Genomic DNA, 18,946 nt, shown 5'->3' on the forward strand with positions numbered 1-18,946 from the left:
GAGCAGGCTGTTCCCATGTGCTGAAAAACAAGTAGGCGGGGAAGGAGGCCAGCCTGGCTAAATAGAGATCTGTTGCTGGATCTCAAAAAAAAAAAAAGAGAGTCTACAACCTTTGGAAGAGGGGGCAAGTCTCTCTTGAAGACTATAAAGATGTAGCGAAGCTATGCAGGGAGAAAATAAGGAGAGCCAAAGAGCAGCTAGAGCTCAACCTGGCTGCAACTGTTAAGGATAATAAAAAATGTTTCTATAAATTCATTAATAACAAAAAGAGGATTAGGGAAAATCTCCCTCCTTTATTGGATGCAGAGGGAAACATAGTTACAAAGGATGAAGAAAAGGCTGAGGTGCTCAATGCCTACTTTGTGTCAGTCTTTAGCAGTGGAACTAGCTGTTCCCTGGACACCCAGCCTCAAGAGCTAGGAGACAGGGAGGGGAAGCAGAATGAGAGCATCATGATTAAAGAGGAAGAGATCAGTGACCTGCTATGACGCTTGGATGCACACAAGTCTATGGGACCAGATGGGCTACACCCAAGAGTGCTGAAAGAGTTGGCAGATATGCTCGCCAAACCGCTTTCCATCATTTACAGGAAATCATGGCTAACTGGGGAGGTCCCAATGGACTGGAGGGTGGCAAATGTAACACCCATCTACAGGAAAAGCAAAAAGGAGGATCCAGGTAAGTATAGACCTGTCAGTCTAACCTCGATACCAGGGAAGGTCATGGAGCAGGTCATCTTGAGTGCCATCAAAACCCACATGGCTGGGCAACCAGGGGATCAGGCCTAGTCAGCATGGGTTTATGGAAGGCAGGTCCTGCCAGACGAACCTGATCTCCTTCTATGACAAGATAACCAGAATATTGGACGAGGGAAAGGCTGTTGATATTGTATACCTGGACTTTGAAAAAGCATTCGATACTGTCCCCCATACAATTCTCGTGGAAAAACTGGCTTTGCATGGCCTGGATAAGCATACGATCCACTGGATCAAGCACTGGCTGACTGGAAGGTCCCAAAGAGTGGTGCTCAATGGATTTAAATCCAGCTGGTGGCCGGTCACAAGTGGTGTGCCTCAGGGCTCAGTGTTGGGACCATTTCTGTTCAACGTCTTTATTGATGATCTTGATAAGGACATAGGGTGTATCATCAGCAAGTTTGCAGATGACACCAAGTTAAGCAGGAGTGTTGATTCCCAGGAGGATAGGGAAGCTCTACAGAGGGAGAGGGACTTGGATAGATTGGATCATTGGGCCAACATCAATGGTATGAGTTTCAACAAGGGCAAGTGCCAGGTTCTGCACTTGGGCCACAGTAACCCCACGCAGCGCTACAGGCCTGGGGAGGTGTGGCTGGAAAGCTGCCTGGCAGAAAGAGACCTGGGGGTGCTAATTGACAAGCAGCTGAACATGAGCTGGCAGTGTGCCCAGGTGGCCAAGAAAGCCAACGGCATCCTGGCTTATATTAGAAATAGCGTGGCCAGCAGAAGCAGGGAGGTGATTGTGCCCCTGTACTCAGCACTGGTGAGGCCACACCTTGAGTATTGTGTCCAGTTTTGGGCACCTCAATACAGGAGAGATGTCGAGGTGCTGGAGCGAGTGCAGAGGAGGGCAACAAAGCTGGTGAAGGGCCTAGCAAACAAATCATATGAAGAGCGGTTGAAGGAGCTCGGACTGTTTAGTTTGAGGAGGAGGAGGCTGAGAGGAGACCTCATCACTCTCTACAACTATTTGAAAGGACACTGTAGAGAGGTTGGTGCTGGTCTCTTCTCTCAGGTAATTAATGACAGAACAAGAGAGAATGGCTTCAAGCTCCAACAGGGTAGATTGAGACTGAACATTAGGAAAGAATTTTTCACAGAAAGAGTGGTTGGGCATTGGAATAGACTGCCCAGGGAGGTGTTTGAGTCACCATCCCTGGATGTGTTTAAGAGACGTTTAGACGTGGTGTTGGGGGATATGGTGTAGGGGAGAACTTTGTAGAGTAGGGTAGATGGTTGGACTCGATGATCCCAAGGGTCTCTTCCAACCTCGACAATTCTATGATTCTATGAAATGCTTACATTATTTTAAATGTTACAGGCTTCCCTATCCCTATCCCTATGTGGGTGCTTTCCAAGCTTGCATTTGTGGTTTGTGAGAAGGGTCATAATTCAGTGTGTTTCTAACAGCTACAGTACAAGTCTCTTCTGTATTGCTTCCAAGGCTTTCTTTGTGTTGACAGGTGAAATGGGAGAAATCTACTCTACTTTTCACATTTAGACTTCCACTACTTACAGGGAATTCATCTGAAAGAAAGAGAGTTTTGTTTATCTGAGGGACTCTCTACTACTCTCTTCTACTTAAGTTGATTCTTGTAATGAGAAGGAAATGAATGATTGTGAGGATTCAGAATAAGATTGGCATATACAAATCAAACCTTTACTAGAGAAATGAGCTAATTTAAGGTAGTTGAACCCATTGTTACCGTACATTAGCTTTTAGGGATTAATGTGTGGAGAGAGAAGACAGTTTTTCTATCTCACCCTCAAGACTGGGTCAAAATTGTTTCTTTAGAATAATTTAGTTTTATAAGAAGGGGTCCTGGAGCTCAGATAACTTGGAAAGAAATGCAGGTAATGGTTGGAGGAGGGATTTCTGATTAAGAAAACCTGTGTGTTGCCTTAGATTACATGCCAAAGAACAACAGAAAATACCTGTAGACAGAAGGAGGAAGCCCTGCTCAGTATAAGAGATGTTCCCTGTGCAGTGCCTACTTCTGCACAGGTTACAGTGACCTTACAACATGTCTGGGAGAAAGCTTCAAAGTCTCATCACAGAGCTGAAAGCAGTTGTCCATAAACAAAACTATGTCTGCACTGAGTGAAACTTCTGACCCAATCCTTATGATTCAGGACAGAAGCACAGATAAGGGTGAATTGTTCCAGTAGCATTGTGCATCTTGTAAAGAGGTATGGAGAATTGTTCTGCAAATGAAAGAATTTGGGATTATGATTCTAAGAAAAGAAAGTACTTACAGGGAATTGAAAGTACTTACAGGGAATTGTCTACCTGTGACACTGCCATAGAAAGGTATTAATATGATCATTTAAAACAGGGTATTGGTTACCAGACAGACAGATTCAGAACACCTACCTCATAAAAATTTTTTTGTTTTATTTAATGAATATATATCTAGATAGTGTAATATATTAATATAAACATATCAATGTGTGCAGTATATGTCTAATGTATGTTTATAGCTGGAACTGTTTCTAAGGAATGGCGTAGGTCTGCATTAGACAAGAGGGAAAAAAGAAAGAGTAATGAATTTCTGAGTTGCAGGCCAATGGGTTAATGCCCTGTTTTCACTGGTTGCTGTCTCTTCTGCTAGACCATTGAAGTGTTCCCAGAGGTAGATAGTGTTTGTATTTTTCTCACTGTTGGGCAAAGAGCTCTAAAAGCATTTAAGAAATCTGAGATGCCCTCTGTTACAAATCCGAGGTGATCTAGCCTAGAATTCACATTTTCATGAGTAGGATGCATACAGCCTGAGCTTAGATGAAACTTCTAGCTAATGGGGATTTCCCTGGGATACTGTCAGCTATCTAGACTTTGCTGAGTCAGGCTGAGTAGTGAAGTCTCTTGGAAATGCATTTACTCCTGAGCATTATGGCAGAGGGTTGGCTCTGCAAAGAGAGTGAAAAGGGATATTTGGAGGAATATTATTGGACCTCAGGCAAAGCTCTGAATTGCAGCTTTTCTAGTGATGTGGTGGGTTACTTTTGAGATTAACAACAGGAAGTCCCACTTTGGGAAGTGCACCCAGCTTGTGAAAACAGAAGAGCTCAGTTTCCTGTGGGTTTCTTTCTCCTGAAGATAATTCTAAGTAGCATGCCTTTGAAACATGAGGCTGTTTTCCACAGAATCAGAAAAGATGAATAAAGCTGTATAGAGGAGCTATATTTTTTTATTTTTTAAGTTTGAGAGTTCTGCAAAAGAGAGAGGTTAATCATTCTGTGATTACTTTATCCTGACAGAGATGGATTTGGTGTTATACAAGACTCTGTCTCCAAGTATTCTGAGTTGGTGGCTGGAAATGTGAAACAAATGTTGAAAGAATAAGAAAAGGGGCTGGATTATTTCCTCCATTACTTGCTCATTTACTTTAATTTCTTCACCAACTCCACTAAAAGCAGAAAAATAGAGAAGCAGAAAACTGAAACAGATTCTGTCTGGTATGTATACATACATGAGTTGTTGTTGGCAAGTACAAGTTAAATCCAAAAAGTTTTACCTATTAAAAGTCTTCCCAATAATATTTGCTTATTTCTCACATAAAAGAGTGAGAAATGAGCATGTGAGTTGAGTGAGTGAGTGAGTAGGAGCAAATTATTTATTCAGAGTACAAGTTTAATAGCGTCTGTCCTAGGTCATGAACCCACAGTCACAAAGTTACTCCCTTAGTGCAGCTGCAGGCTGTCAGGTAAACAAGCCAGGGAATCACGGCTTCATTAGTTAGTTAATAAGGCTCTAGGTGAAGCCTACAGAAAGGACAGGCTCATCATGTTTGTTGTTCTGGACTTTTTGCCTTGGCTCTTCAACAAGAGTGATGAATGCACTCTCTCATTTAGGGCTTCAGGAAATGTGGGAGCTATGGCAGAGCTTGAAAGGAATGATGATGGATACAACTGATACCTTCCAGCATGTGCCGGCTTCAGGTTTTAAATCCAGTCTGTTAAATTGAGATACATATGCCCTCAACCCAGCATGGCAGCTGGGCACAGAAATGACTTAGAGAAAAGGTAGAATGAATTATGCAGCAATCAAATATTTTTTTCATTTAAAATATGCAACATTTTAATTTGGAAATGAATTTTTAAGGATGACATTTGGGCATGACATTTTGAAATAACTGGACCAGCAGTTGTCTGCCAATTCCTACCCAATGGTAAAGTCCAGCATCTGATACAGAAAACAGATTGAAAGCATGTAAAGAACATAACCGGGGTATAGTCCAACTTCCTTCTACCCCCATGTGAGTGTATTCAGCTTGCTTTCTGATCTGATCTGGGATTGATCTCAACACTACTGCATCACAGACCTTCTGTGCCCTACCACAGCTGTCTCCAGTGAGAGCTGCTAGACTGCCAAGAGGCCTTCAGTGCCCCTGTGCCTAGTAGATAAGGGTCTGTTGCCAGTGCCCCAGTGGTGAGGCTGTGGGTAGCTGATATTTTTTTTACTTTGCTAATACCAAGTACTATCAGTTTCCCATGTCAGAGCAGCCATCTTGTTTCCAGTGGTCTTGGGTGGAATACTGCCTTCTATAAACAGATGACCTTGTTTGTGTTATATGCCTGCATACCTCAGCAATGAAAGCTAATAACTTCCTTCAAGTCACTTTGAGGGTGACAGAGCACTGGCACAGGATGCCCAGAGAGGTTGTGGAGTCTCCTTCTCTTGAGATATTCAAAACCCTCCTGGATGCGATCCTGACCAACCTGCTCCACATGAACCTGATTTGGCAGGTGGGGTTGGACTAGATGATCTCTGAAGGTCCCTTCCAACCCCTACCATTTTGTGATTCTGTGATTTCCACCATGGTGGTAGAACCCAGGCCTGAGAGAGTCCTAGTACATGCTGTATAATTAACAGTCTACCTGTCTTGGTTGCTAGTGAGACAACGCATGCAGTTTGGCTTCCTGCAAATCTTATACATGCTTTACAAAGTCAGCATTGCTGACCCTACGCTGAAAAGTAGCAAGAGCTCAAGGCTATCCTCCAGTGGTGGGTTTCAAACAAAAAGGATGTAAGCATGATCCTCTGTCCAATTGGCTTGGCTTCAAGACAGAATTTAGGTTTGAATTTAGGCCATACTTGAGATGGAGCATTAACTGTTTCAGTAGCTATTGTACATTCAGTTCTCAGAGTGAAATGGGGAAGTGTCTCTGGCCCCTCTTGTCTTTGACCAGTCTTATATGCTGTGGGGAATAAAGCAAAAGTTTAGTTATATTAATAAGTATTCCTTCACTCCAAACTGAGCATGAAATCTGCATAAGAAGTATGTAAAAATTGCAAATAGAAAATTAAAATGCTGGAATAATCAAGGTTGTCTCTATGTATTTGACCTGTTGGGTGCTGTGCTGATTGTGGCACAGTTCTTAATTGCATAGTCATACATTTATGCTTCTAGGAACCTCAGCTCTCGCATTGCACAAGAAAAGGTCAACTGTTTTCTTAATAAGCAGATGTCCAGTATTTCATCTCTGCCATACCTCACAATGTATGTTCTCAAGCTCATTTACAATACAGTATCCAAATTCTGACAGCAATATAATGAACTTCCTCATTTGAGGGTTTAATACTTTGTTGCTATTATTATTATGCTTTCACTAACATAGTTGATGAGTTCATCCCAAGCACAGTTTCTTCTGAGATTTATCAGGGGACACACACAAAGACTTTTGCTAAGTTTTTTCTGTTTGCAAAGTACAAAAGCAGAAGGGTCATTGTGTGATTAAAGTCTTGGTGGCAGAAAAATGTTATCTTGTTGCATCTGTCAGGATCTATGGCACAGTAAGAAATGCTCAGGACTTTCTTATCTTTTTGCTGGCAACAGGGAAATAGTGAAGTCTGGGGTCTGATGTTTGTTCCTGTAGGCTGCATATCAGACAGCAGGGGAATGTACAGTCCTTGTCCTGTTTAAGTGTGAATCCTTCTGTCTCTGGATGTGTGCCATTAATTTGTCCCATTTTTCTTATTAGGCCATTAAATGCTCTCAGTGCTTAGGCAGTAAGATTCTCTGCAGTATTTGGAATTGTCCATGTCCCAGGAAAACCATGAAAACTATTCAGTTCTTTGTAGACCTGTAATTTCCAGGTCTTCTGTGGTTTCAGGCAGGCAGTATTGGAATTTACTGCTAGAAAAGTGAGAACATTTGGGTTGTTTGCAACAGAAGTCCTAAATTAGAGCCTTTGTTCTCTCCAGTGGGAAAGTGTTCTCCATAATGCTGCTCTTTTTTCTTTTTTTCTTTTTTTTTCTTTTTTCCTCCTTCTTCCTTCCTCTTTCCTCCTTCCTCCTTCTTCCTTTTTTCTTTGTTTTTTTTTTTTTCTTTTTTTTTCTTTTTCTTTTAAATCTGATTGCTGAACTCACTTTTGGCACTAAATCACTCAGACAAAAAGGCAACAAGGATTTAAAGTTGCAGTCCTAGATTCTTATGTGAGATAATCAAGGTGCAACATCAAATGACGTATTTGCATATTTCTATATGTAACTGGTGCATAGCTGTGAAAATCCTGTCTTAGGGCAGGAAAAATACCAGGATGTGAATTGACTCTGTTCTCCGGTAATGTCAGACCTTTGAAACTAAGCTCCAAGCTCAGGGGGGTCAAACTTAACTTTGGTAAAACTCTGTTGCAATAAGCCAGCTTTACAATGTTAGCTAAACTCTTTGGTGTTAGGACATCTATGGGATATTTCATTCTTGTCTAACTTCAGGTGCAGATATTGTCAAGGGCTTTAAAAATTCCGGTACAAAGGAATGAAATGTCACTGCCTGAAAATGCATTTTTGAAAGTGCAGTCTTCCTTGCAAGGAAGAAATATATAGTACATTTTCCACTGGAAATTATTGACAACTGAAAAAATGCAGCAATTGTATTCTTTGCATGTCAAAAGTTGAAGGATCTCAAACAAAGAAAAATTTTCCTCAGTAAAGAATCATGTTCTGTAATTCAAATGATAAAATTCTTATCTCAATGAACAGAAACATTCTGTCCGATCTCTTCCCTTTAAAATCATTTATATTAAAGCACTGATGTGACTTTTTATCCAGCACCTGTGGTCTAAGGTGTGGCTACTGTTCAGTGTGCGGGCCTTAAAATAAATTTTCAGAGATGTATCTATATTGTGCAGATGGAGAGGTATCATTAACTTGACTCTTCTCCTGCTTCCACAGTGGCTTTTGATAATTCAGGATAAAAAACAAACAAAAAAACCTTCCTTGCTTAGTTTAGTTCACTGCAGGTACTCTTTGTGCTATAGAACTGTTGCGTTAAAGGGCAAAGTGATTTGGCAGAAAATAAACCCCCATGTGCTCCAGCCTGTATCAGAGGGTCTGGGGGTGGCTAGGCTTAGATTCTGAGTGTTGCCCAATTTGGTGTTAAAAGTCTTGTTCACTATGTGTATTGAACTATCACAATTACGTATGTACTAATAACAACATACACAATTTGACCTAGCAGCATTCCATGAACTAGCACGGCCACACATAAGGATTTTGGTTGCGTTCTCTATAAACTCTTACAGGTAGATTATTGAAAAGTGTAGTTTATTGAAGCAACAGATGCACAAGTTCTTTTGGATTGCCGATGATAGTTACTGCCTGCAAAGCACATGCAAATATAGGCTGTTAGTAATACAGCCTGGCTACAAGTGCGCTAAGTTATAAAACAACTCTATAGATATTTCTAAGCTTCCCGGGGAAGCACTTGGTATAGCCAAGTATTCAAATCTTACCCACAAGCGTCCTTATGGGGGGGAAGAGAGGCTCAGCTCATTGACTGATCCCAGAAGTCAGGGGTGGTCAGCAATGGTATTTCCCTGACTGCATTGGTATCTTTCCTGACTTTCCTCCTCTCTTAAGCTATTTTTATACTATTTTTTACCTTTCAGGTGGAGCTTGAGGGGCTAGTCATACATTCTTTTGTTATAATTGGTGTAAAATTCTCTCACTTCGCTTTTAAAAGTGTAGAATACAAAAAATTCAGAGCGCAGACTCCATGAGGAGTGGTTGCACCTTGGAGGTGGGTAGCTTTTGGGACGGAGGTGTGTTTTGGTATTATAATGACATTATAATGAGCAAAGTTCACCCAAAGGATAACATTTTGTCAAAAAATGACAGATCATTGGCTCGGGGTAACAATTAGGCAGCTTATCGGTTCCATAAGGCCTTCAAGGGTTCCATTTGACTTTCAAGTTCCCATTTTATCACAGAGTTTGGCCATGGTGTCTCCACTCTGTTCCATCCTCCGCACTGTTTTTCTTAAAGTTAGCGCACCAGACTCCCCCAATGTCGTTAACATCTAAGGTTGCCTAGGAAACCTTTGTGAAATGTATCTTTTGCACACCAGCTGCTCTGACCCTGGAAGTTTCATCCATGCTGTACTTTTCTTCAAAATGTGAATATAACTTAATTTCTAAGTCACCTGCAGTAATTATCCCACAAGACCAAAGAGTGCTTACAACTGGGTCACAAGCCCCCTGGCTATGAGAAAACGGTAGGGCTGGCTATGACACTCCCAGTGTGATGATTTGCAAGACAGGGATTATACTGTGCCTTCCAAGAAGCAGACTCTGGGGTGAGTGGAAATGGTCATAATACCAGTAACAATGCCAACTGAGAAGAATTGCACTCTGCAGCAATTAAATCACAGGCTGTTCTGGGTGAAGGAGGCTGCAAGGGCAATGTATTGTGGTGTTTACTGTGTTCTGAACACATTTGATTCATTGGTTATTGAGGACAGTGGAAGCTGGAGTAAGCCAAAGTAGAGTCAGAACAAGGAAAGGACATTTGCAGGGTGATTGAAGAGCACAATAACCCCACAGATAATTTTCATAGTGGTATTTGGAGGCATCCAAGGGGATAAAGTGATTTAACCTGGACTAGAATTCTCACCTCCTGCCAGAATTTGTCGCCCAACTAGTTGTATGTAAGGATGTACTGACTGGCCGGTGTTGCCTCTGAGCCAGATTCTTGAGTTTCTGTATCAGGTTTCTCCATAGTTTAGAGTACAGATCTTTAGCATCAAACTAGTTTCCAGACTACAGCCATTAGATTGTAGCAATGACTAAACTACAGCCATTAGACTATAACAATGACTACACTAGCAGTTTTACTAAATCACTCACTTCTCTAACACTTTCAACCTTTGGAAATTCCAGCTAGATTTAATTTTCTGCTTTGTATCTCCAAGTAAGTTCCCTTGTCTGCAAGACAAGGACTGTCTTTTGTGAAAAGGTGAACAAACTGGTTTTCTCCAGTAAGAGGAAGCACAACTAGAAAGCCACAGGTTTACAAAGTTATCTGGGTATGCCTAAATTCAGCAGCCTCTCTTGAATGTAGAGAGAGAAAACGGTGCCTTCCCCAATGTCCTTTTCAGCACATGACAGGGATTGATGTACCTGAAGGACCTCCAAGGCCATTATTAAACATAGTCATCTTTGGAGTGATTTTAGGGAATCCGTTCATACCTAACCCCTGTAGTTTCATCTGTATATTCCCATGGAAGTCCCAGGTTATGCAACAAGTCTTGGTCTTTGTGAATCCAGCCATCTACATGTATAGAATTCTCTAGGTGGTCTGAAGGAAAGCGTGCGTGCCAGGTCTTATCTTTAGGCATTAAACTAACAGAGCTTCCCTGATGGGAAAAGCTGCATGGATTTCTTCCTGCACTGTAGCTTTAGGTAATTTTTAAAATTCAGAAAAGGGAGGCACCATTAGCAAACCTCTGGAGCTCGGAAGCAAACTGACATCTTTTTCATCTGCTTCCATAATAGTTAGAGGTTCAATTATTTAGCAGAACTCAGCAGGTTTGATTTCCAGCTGATGATTTCCCCCAGTAATACCTTTTGGGGCTCATTAGTCAGCTTCTTTGTGGAGCTCTTGCCTTGCTCTAACATCGTTTCTACACTTCACACTAATCCAAATCTACACCAGTAGGTGTCACTTTGGATACTTGCTAATGAGATCCCACTGGGTGATGCTCCTGGAGTTACTGAAATGTCTCTTGAAATACAGGCTTTTTTACCTTTATGCACTGACTAAGGTGCTTTGTAGAGTCCTTCAGCTGAAATCCTCACCTAAAAAAGTTTCTTCTCAGTGAGCTGGCTGGCAAAACCTATGCACATTGCCAGCACAGGGCTTAGCAGATTCACCCACTCAGGACTGGGCGCAAAATCAACCCAAATAGATGACAAGCAGTGATTAATGCTGGAATTTAGCTAGGAAGAACATCTGAATGGTGCCTCAAGCCTTCCTGGCTGGGACTTACTGAAAGTGCAAGCTTTTGGCTCACCTACTTGGAAAGACAAGAAAGAAGACCATCCCAGAGCCTGTATGACCCTCTTTCGCATTGCTACTGGTCTCTAGAAGTGGCTGCTATGCCCACACCATTCCACTTGGAATTTCTTTAGCCAGTAGAGGCAAGACTACATGGAATCATTTCTTAGCTAAAACCTGACAGGAGCATGAATAAATCAATTTGTATTGAGAGACAGAACAGCTTATTTGCTGTTCTGGTGCTTTGGGGAATAAAATATTCTTTCCTCAATGGAAAAAATCCTTAGTCAGGATGGTATAAAATTTAGCTAAGTGGCTGGAGTGAGTTTTTTCCAACACACCCTCTCCAAATCTTTTGAATTATCTCATCTTTAAAGGTAAACAATTCTGTCTGGCTCTTGTCAGCCTCAAAACGCAGACAGTAGCATAAGAGTGATTTGATCAGTACCGTTGCCTGTAATAAGTACAGATACACCATTTTTTTCACGTAACTCCTGTTTTTTTTCCTACTTTAGAAATCTAGAGGAGGGGGAGAGCTAGTACAGTTGTTGGTTCTTTTTCATGTCAAGCTGATTCAAGGACTTTGAAGGTCACCAAACAATTTAAAGGTCTGTCCCCTTTTTGCTGCAGCCAAAGAACTCCCATTATTGCTTAAAACCAGACATTAGCCACATTATGTCTCTTATATTGGCAGTTTGTTATCTGAGTCTTGAATGATCAGATAACTCCACAGGACTTAATGAGAACAGTGGAGTTATGCCTGCTTGAGAATGCAGCCTGATGCCTTCACTGCTCAGTTAATGGATGCATCATTCTTTTCTGTTAAAAGTCATCAGAGCCAGGCTCAGCCTTTGAAATGCTGCTGCTTCCTTAGAGCAAGATGTGACTTTGTGCTGGTCTCACCACAAAGCTCTGCATCTGTTCTGGTATTGCTTTCAGTTTCATCAGCCTGCAATTTAAGAGTATCAGGGAGAATTAGTCACCCCACATGCCTGAAAGAAAAAGGGCTAATACAAGGCCAGATCTGAGTTCATGCATGGGACAGTGTGATAAAAAGTTTGGGGCATTCTTTACTTGTGGTACTTATGTAGCCTGCTATGTGTCTTTGTTCTTCATGGGTGCTTGTTGCTTATGGTTAAATGGGAAAAGAAGGGAGGATTTCCATGCCCAGTTCCTGGTGAGTGGCAATTCATATAGCTTTCCTGAGGGTCAGACACAGGCCTCAGGAGTTCTCTGCCCGTCCTCGCTGGCCAGCTTTGAGGCAGTCCTGAGTAGAGCTGATCTAATCTTACCAGACTCCAGTGCAATGTGCCCTGTCTGGGGCACCAGGCCAGGGTAACCCTCTTGCTGATGCAGGAGAAGGGCTATGGCCTTCCTTTGACCATGTCAGAGTTTGGGGAAGATAGGCTGGCTGCTGCTGGTGGAGAAGTAGGCTATCTGGGGACATATTTGCCCTTTCACCCCATTGGATTGGGTTTTCCAGGGTTCCCTCTTTTTTCTTTCAGCACAACCTTGAGTTCTGTCTCTGCTGTAGGCCTCCTCCTTTGCTGAAACAGCATATAAGTATGCCTACTCCTGCCAGGAGGCAGAGCCTCAGGTGATTAATTATCTGCTGAAAGGGAAACTTTATGGAGGAATTGCTTTTCCTCGGTTAGGAAGAAGGGAGGAAGAATGCAGCCTGTCAGTTCCAGGCCACCACATTCAAATTCCCCAGCATTTCCTGGAACTGTTGGCATGGTCTTCACAAGATCATCAGCCTAAACCAAATACTGTGGAGAAGGTACAGTGCATTTATGCTCTTGGTCCCAGCCAGACCTCCAAGCAGCCCATTAAAAATTTAGAGTCATAGTAGGGCTGAGATGAATTTTAAAACTGGCACCATATATGTCTGGAGGGTCTCACTAGTCATTTAACAGCTGCTGGATTATTTCTGTCATGCTTAGTAATATGGATGTAAATTCTGTGTCTGTATTAAACAAGCTGACCCTAAATTAGAGGAAAGATTGTTCAGCCAGAGATCAAACCAGAAAGATAGTCCAAGCAAAAGCCTGATGTGGGAACGGCAGCTGACAAATTGGCCCTTGAATAGGACTCTTCATCCACTCAAATGCAGAAAGCACCATGGGGCTTGTAAGTGATTTTTATTCAGGACTCTTATGCCTGATTTCCTACTTGGAAGTTTATTCCAGCTGCTGCCAAGGAGTTTGGGGAATGGAGACATCCCAGTGTACATCTCTTGAAAACCCCTATAATATCACATTTTGATGTTTGTGATGAATCCCTGCTTGTTGACTAGTAGGTGGTGCTGAAGACATTTCTTCCCTCTCTCTGATGAGTGGTTTGTACCACTGAAGATGCTATAGGCAGAACCTACAAGTTTAAACTATAAACCTGGACAGAAAAGGCAGAAGTGGCAAAACAGTATTGCGGAGAATCAGAGGATCAGCTTCATCATGTCTGTGTGCTTGGTCCAGCTACATATCTAACTAGAAAATTCTCGCTTGCTATATTCACATTTCCTGTGCTCTGTTCTTGTAATCATATATTTCCATGCACTAATTTGCAGTGGGTATGAGGTTTGTTTGGAAGGGCAGAAGCTAGCAAACTGCCTTCAATGAGGTGAAGGACATCACCTCCACTTTCTGCAGTCAATCTCTAGTTGAATGACAAGGAAGACTTTTCTGCCACTTCCCACTTTGAGTTACTTTCATATAACGTGTTTTTTGCTTAAAGTGAAAATTCAAATCTGTGTCTTGAATTTAGCTGAATTTTGATCTGGAATTGAGGCTGGGAGTTTTAGGAGAGCAAGGCTTCTGGGATATCCTCCATCCATGCCTCATTGCTACTACTACAACTCTTTTCTACAGTGTTTTTGCTCCTAGCCAGCTCTGATAGGAGAGATGAATGAGAAGATTTAAAGCAGAAACAGAGAAAGATGTTTTTGAGGCATGCTCAGATTTCCACAAAGCCTTGTACATGATGCAAATCTGAGAGAACAGTTCCCTGACTTCACCCAGGGTTGCTATTTAATAGAAGCAGGCTAACTAGTTAACTCTGAAAAGTTTGACAGTGCTTTTTAAGTCAGGAAGTACAACACCAGTGCCTTCTATCTGTGTGCTAGCTGGTCTTCCAGCCTTTGCAAATCTGTCCTTTCCAATTTAGAAACAGTTCTCACTCCTAACTATGCTGTCTCCTTCAATAAAAGATGCAATAACCTGTATGTGCTCTTGAAACAGTCTCTCAGTCTTGATGTGTGCTTTTGCTCTTCATTTGCCTTTCTGCCATGTCTTGAGAAAGGAGTCAGATTCCAGAGGAGGAACTGAGGATCAGAGATCAAGCTGAGAGCTGCAAGGGAGGCTTTATGTTGAATTGTTGCTGGGGAAATCTGACTTGGACAGTGAGAGTGTTGTGGGCTCATCTCTCTACAGGCATTTGAAAAGTGGTCATCCCATCCCAAAGCAATGGTTTTCAATGTAGGGATAGGGTGAAGGTGTATGTTCTATTTCTTAGAGCTTGTTGCAAAGGAAAATAATGTGCTGTTGTTAAATTTCAATACATGGTGAAAGAGTCCCTTTGTCCTCTAAAAGATTTGCTAGGGAAGGTGATCTGCGAACAGAAACAAATGGAAAAGCACTGGTCTGCTTTTGGATGAATGGCCACTCTTATGTCATTCAGACCGGGTGTTTGGCAAGTGGTTGAAGCTGTTTCTGTGCTGCCACATGCTTTAGGTGTGGATTTGGAGGTGGAGGGAGGAAGGTGGTGTTAAAGGGCTTAACTTTTGACAGTTAGTGGGAGAATCTCAAATGCCAAGCTGTGCCCAGAGATAGGGATATCCCTGCTCCTGCAGGGCATCTGACATTGTGAGGGAAGAAGCAGGAATCTAAGTGCCTCAGAACTGCTCTGGAAGCTCTTTCCCTTGAGAGGCATGTGTTGTCCCTGGTTTAAGCTTCCATTTTCTCAGAGATTAGCACTCAACCTTGTTTCACAGGCTCAGTCAGTGTCAAGGAGAAAGGCCACTCACTTAGGCTAGTCATAATCTACCTCTTACTCTGTCATGTCACTACATAGTATCTGTGTAAAAGGCTCTATGCACCCTACAGGGCTTTCCAGATGCTGGAATCACAGGTCTTTTCACCGACACTTTTTTCAAGAATCTCTGAGTGAATTTGATTGGCAAAAGCGATCACAGTGATGGGACAAAAGCAATCAGAGACTATGGGACAACTCAACACACCAATGTTCATATTGATTTTTCTCTTTCATCTTCTGGCTGTTGGCTTGTGCTGTTACATAAAATCATGTTCCCAGCACTGCTTTTTATCTCTACTTGCCTCACAAATGCAAAATCTTATCTTAAAACAAACAAGACTTATTTTCTTTCCACTGACTGGTCCTGAGTTTCCAAAGGGCAGCAAACTTTCCCTGCAAAGTACAGCTACTTTGCAAGAGCCAACCTGGGATTTTTGAACACTGAGAGCACTTAACAGAGGCCCAGGCAAAGGAAAGAAGACAGGATGCTTTGCCTTAGATTCAGCACTCCCGCACTGTGTCAGAACTGGGAACTGACGTGCCTAAAATCTTTCTGTCCCTTCTTCTCAATTTAATCATCCACAAGAAGCCAGCAATGCATGATCACAACCCAGAAAGCCACCAGTATCCTGGGCTGCATCAGAAGAAACGTGGCTCTTCTACTCTGCTCTCGTGAGACCCCACCTGCAGTACTACGTCCACCTCTGGAGCCTACAACACAGGAAAAACATGGACCCATTGGAGCGGATCCAGAGGAGGGCCACAAAGATGATCAGAGGGCTGAAGCACCTTTCCTATGAGGACAGGCTGAGAGAGTTGGGGTTGTTCAACCTGGAGAAGGTTCCGGGGAGGCCTTATAGTGGCCTTCCAGTACCTAAAGGGGGCCTAAAGGAAAGCTTGGGAGGGACTTTTTACAAAGGCATGTAGTGATAGGACAAAGGGTAATGGCTTCAAACTGGAAGAGGATAGATTTAGATTAGACATTAGAAAGGAATTTTTCACTCTGTGGGTAAGGCACTGGAACAGGTTGCCCAGAGGAGCTGTGGAAGCTGCATCCCTGGAGGTGTTCAAGGCCAGGCTGAATGGGTCTTTAAGCAACCTGGTCTTGTGGGAAGTGTCCCTGCCCATGGCAGGAGCAGTGGAACTAGATGATCTTCAAGGTCCCTTCCAACCTAAACCATTCTATGATATGACATCAATGTTAGAGGTACCACATGATAGGTAACAAGAGCAAATATCTGACACTAACAGGAGTTTGAACGCATTAAAATAATTTAAATCTGCTTAGCACAATTATGAAACAATACCCTCGATAAAACCTCTTCACATAAACATTATAGGCTCAGTGACATTATATTTTTTAAGAAGCCTCACCATGTAGAAAGCTTTGAGGTGTCTTTGTTTCCATGACTGGTGATTTGGGGGCCCCTTGTGTTTTTCCTGTATTGTTTGTATATATTATTGAGGCAGGCAGAGACAGTATTTGAAATCCTGGCAGGATATGGTAATTCAAAGCTCCTCCCTGCCTATTTCTACAACATAGATCTTGGTAAGTGTCTTAACCACAGAGCAGTGTGAATAAGAGCACCAGCATAATCACAGTAGCTCTATGCAAGATTATCTGGGATTTGTCGCCTGCTTTTAGTAAGGATGCCCAGAAATGAAAAAAAGTATACTTCAGACTTAGTGAAATGATTTATTTGACTGACATGGACTGTTTTCCTCTAGTGGCCTGAAGACATTCAGAAAGAAATTTGAATTTTTGGTTCAAAACCTAAATGTAAAAATACATCAATTTCTCCCAAGTCTGATGTGAAATGGAGTTGAGGAATGAGCAATTGATTTGAGGGTAGGGGTAATTCAGGTGCAGAGAGACAACTAAAGGTGCTTTGTCTGTCCTGATGTCACCGAAGAGCATGAAATCCATTCCCATACCTCACACATACTACCTGCAGGCTTTTAACACAAAATATAACTCTGCTTTTTCAGGAGAATTTCTTGACATTTGCTCAGTGAGGACTCAGAAACAACGTGGTAAGCCCTGCACTGTTGTGCATATATAAGTTTGTACACGATTCTGACAAAGAAGCCTGAAATAAAAAGTTCAAAGCTTCAACACTAGGTAAGCACAGCTTTGAAGGATTTTGGTAAGAACCCCACAGGATAAAACTACGGCTCTTCCTAGTGCAGCTATCTTGCAACAGCATTGCACAGTTCCTGTTCCCCTAGTCTTTTGTAATCAGAGCATCATTATTGTCAAGTAAGGCTTAAAAGGTACTAAAAATGTCACGGCTCCTCTGATTAAAATCAACCCTGAAAGCTCTGAAGTGCTGGCTAAGTGGAGTAATAGTTATTGAAGCACCTGGGTCTTGCTAGGAGATGCCAGGTCTCTCTGGCTTTACTGTACTCAAGGGCAGACTGAACAACTTCACAATATGAACAAAAAAATCCATCTGGAAGTCGCACAATGGGATGGCTGTGGAAACAGACTAATTTATAAATTGGTGCAGAGCTAACAGAAGGCTACGCTGGATTGATGTATCATGATTTTGACTAATAAAACATAACACTGTCTTCACATTAAATCAGGTAATCGATGCACTTTCTAGTGGTCATGCTCTTAGATGCAACTTCTTCAGTCTTGCATCCGTGCAGTATAGTCCTGACTACAGTTGCTAAAACTTCGGATAGTTCTTGGTTTACAAAAGTAGAACTCAAAGGCAAGGGCTTCATTTGTAGTTATGGGTAGTGCTTGAGAATATTCAAGAATTGCAGTGGCTTTATAATCTGTAAATACAGTAAGTACCACACCGGTAAGCAGCCTCATGCTTTCTAAAAGAAATCATGGCCATGCTTTTGTGACAGGGTGAAAGGTGAAGTAACACATAAGAATAGGATAAATTCACCTACACTGCAGCGTGGAGAAGAGGATCTCAGTGTCGAGGAGCAGCCTGGCTTCTGTGTCCCGCAATTGTCTGGGTTAGGGCTATAAGATGGTTTGTTTGGTCTCCACAGTCTCACATGGGAAGGGCAGCATACCCTTGGTGTCAGGGTTATCCCTGTCCTGAGGAAACTGCTAGACAGATGTGCTAAATTGAGAGGAAAAGCAGATGCCGAGAGGGGCTGTGGTGTAGGCTACGTATATGACAGGGGCTAGGTCACAGATTGGTGGATGGTTTCCTACACCCTGCTTGAAAAATTGGTTTGTGATACTACAGGTCCTTGTCTAGCTCCCTTACTCAGCCCAGTTGCCTTTAGCTGGGAGGCAGAGCATTTTAGGAAGATGATACCACAGCTAAGAGAAAAATCCCCTGTGGTAGGAAGTGTTGTTAATGATTCTGCTATAGATTGCTACCCTAATGATGACAGCAGAACTTAAACTTGTCATGCTTCCTATCACTTGTGCTACACTGTTCATTTAAGGAGCCATCCCACTATGAAGACCATCGCAGAGCATAGCAAGAAAAGGTATAACTTCGTTTCAGTCTATGTCTCATATAGAGTTTGGATTCCACCCCACCCTCTGCCTCCCACCATCAGAGAAAAAAAAAATAAAATAGAAACCCAATTAATTCAGAGTCACAGTAGGCTGCAGATTATAAGCTTAAACAAGATAACACAGGCATGGAATATTTTTCCACTTAAAAAACAGCCAAAATATTAGCTACAAATTAAAGTAACTGACAATTTTATTTAGAACTCTTAAACTGCAGAGAAATGTCCTACAGTATTTAACTTGTTTAAATGCAAATTTAAAGATTAATACAGGAACAATAATATTGTTACACTAATGACAACATTTTTCATCTTTTCCAGCAAAGGCTGATTTTCCCTTTCTTTTGCTTCTGTAAAAGCTGGTGTGCTCTGATTCTTTGTTCTGAAT

The 18,946-nt window shown here is 42.1% G+C and overlaps 1 protein-coding gene across 1 annotated transcript in view; it reads left to right on the plus strand.

Moving 5' to 3' along the window:
- Window positions 1-18,946, plus strand: part of CPLX1 (complexin 1) — a gene marked incomplete at both ends in the record, with an annotated part of 119,399 nt that overhangs the window by 83,403 nt on the left and 17,050 nt on the right. The gene's annotated exons all lie outside the window — the stretch shown is intronic.

The sequence above is a fragment of the Vanellus vanellus genome (assembly GCF_965231255.1).
Source record: "Vanellus vanellus genome assembly, chromosome: Z".
Taxonomy (NCBI): Eukaryota; Metazoa; Chordata; class Aves; order Charadriiformes; family Charadriidae; genus Vanellus; species Vanellus vanellus.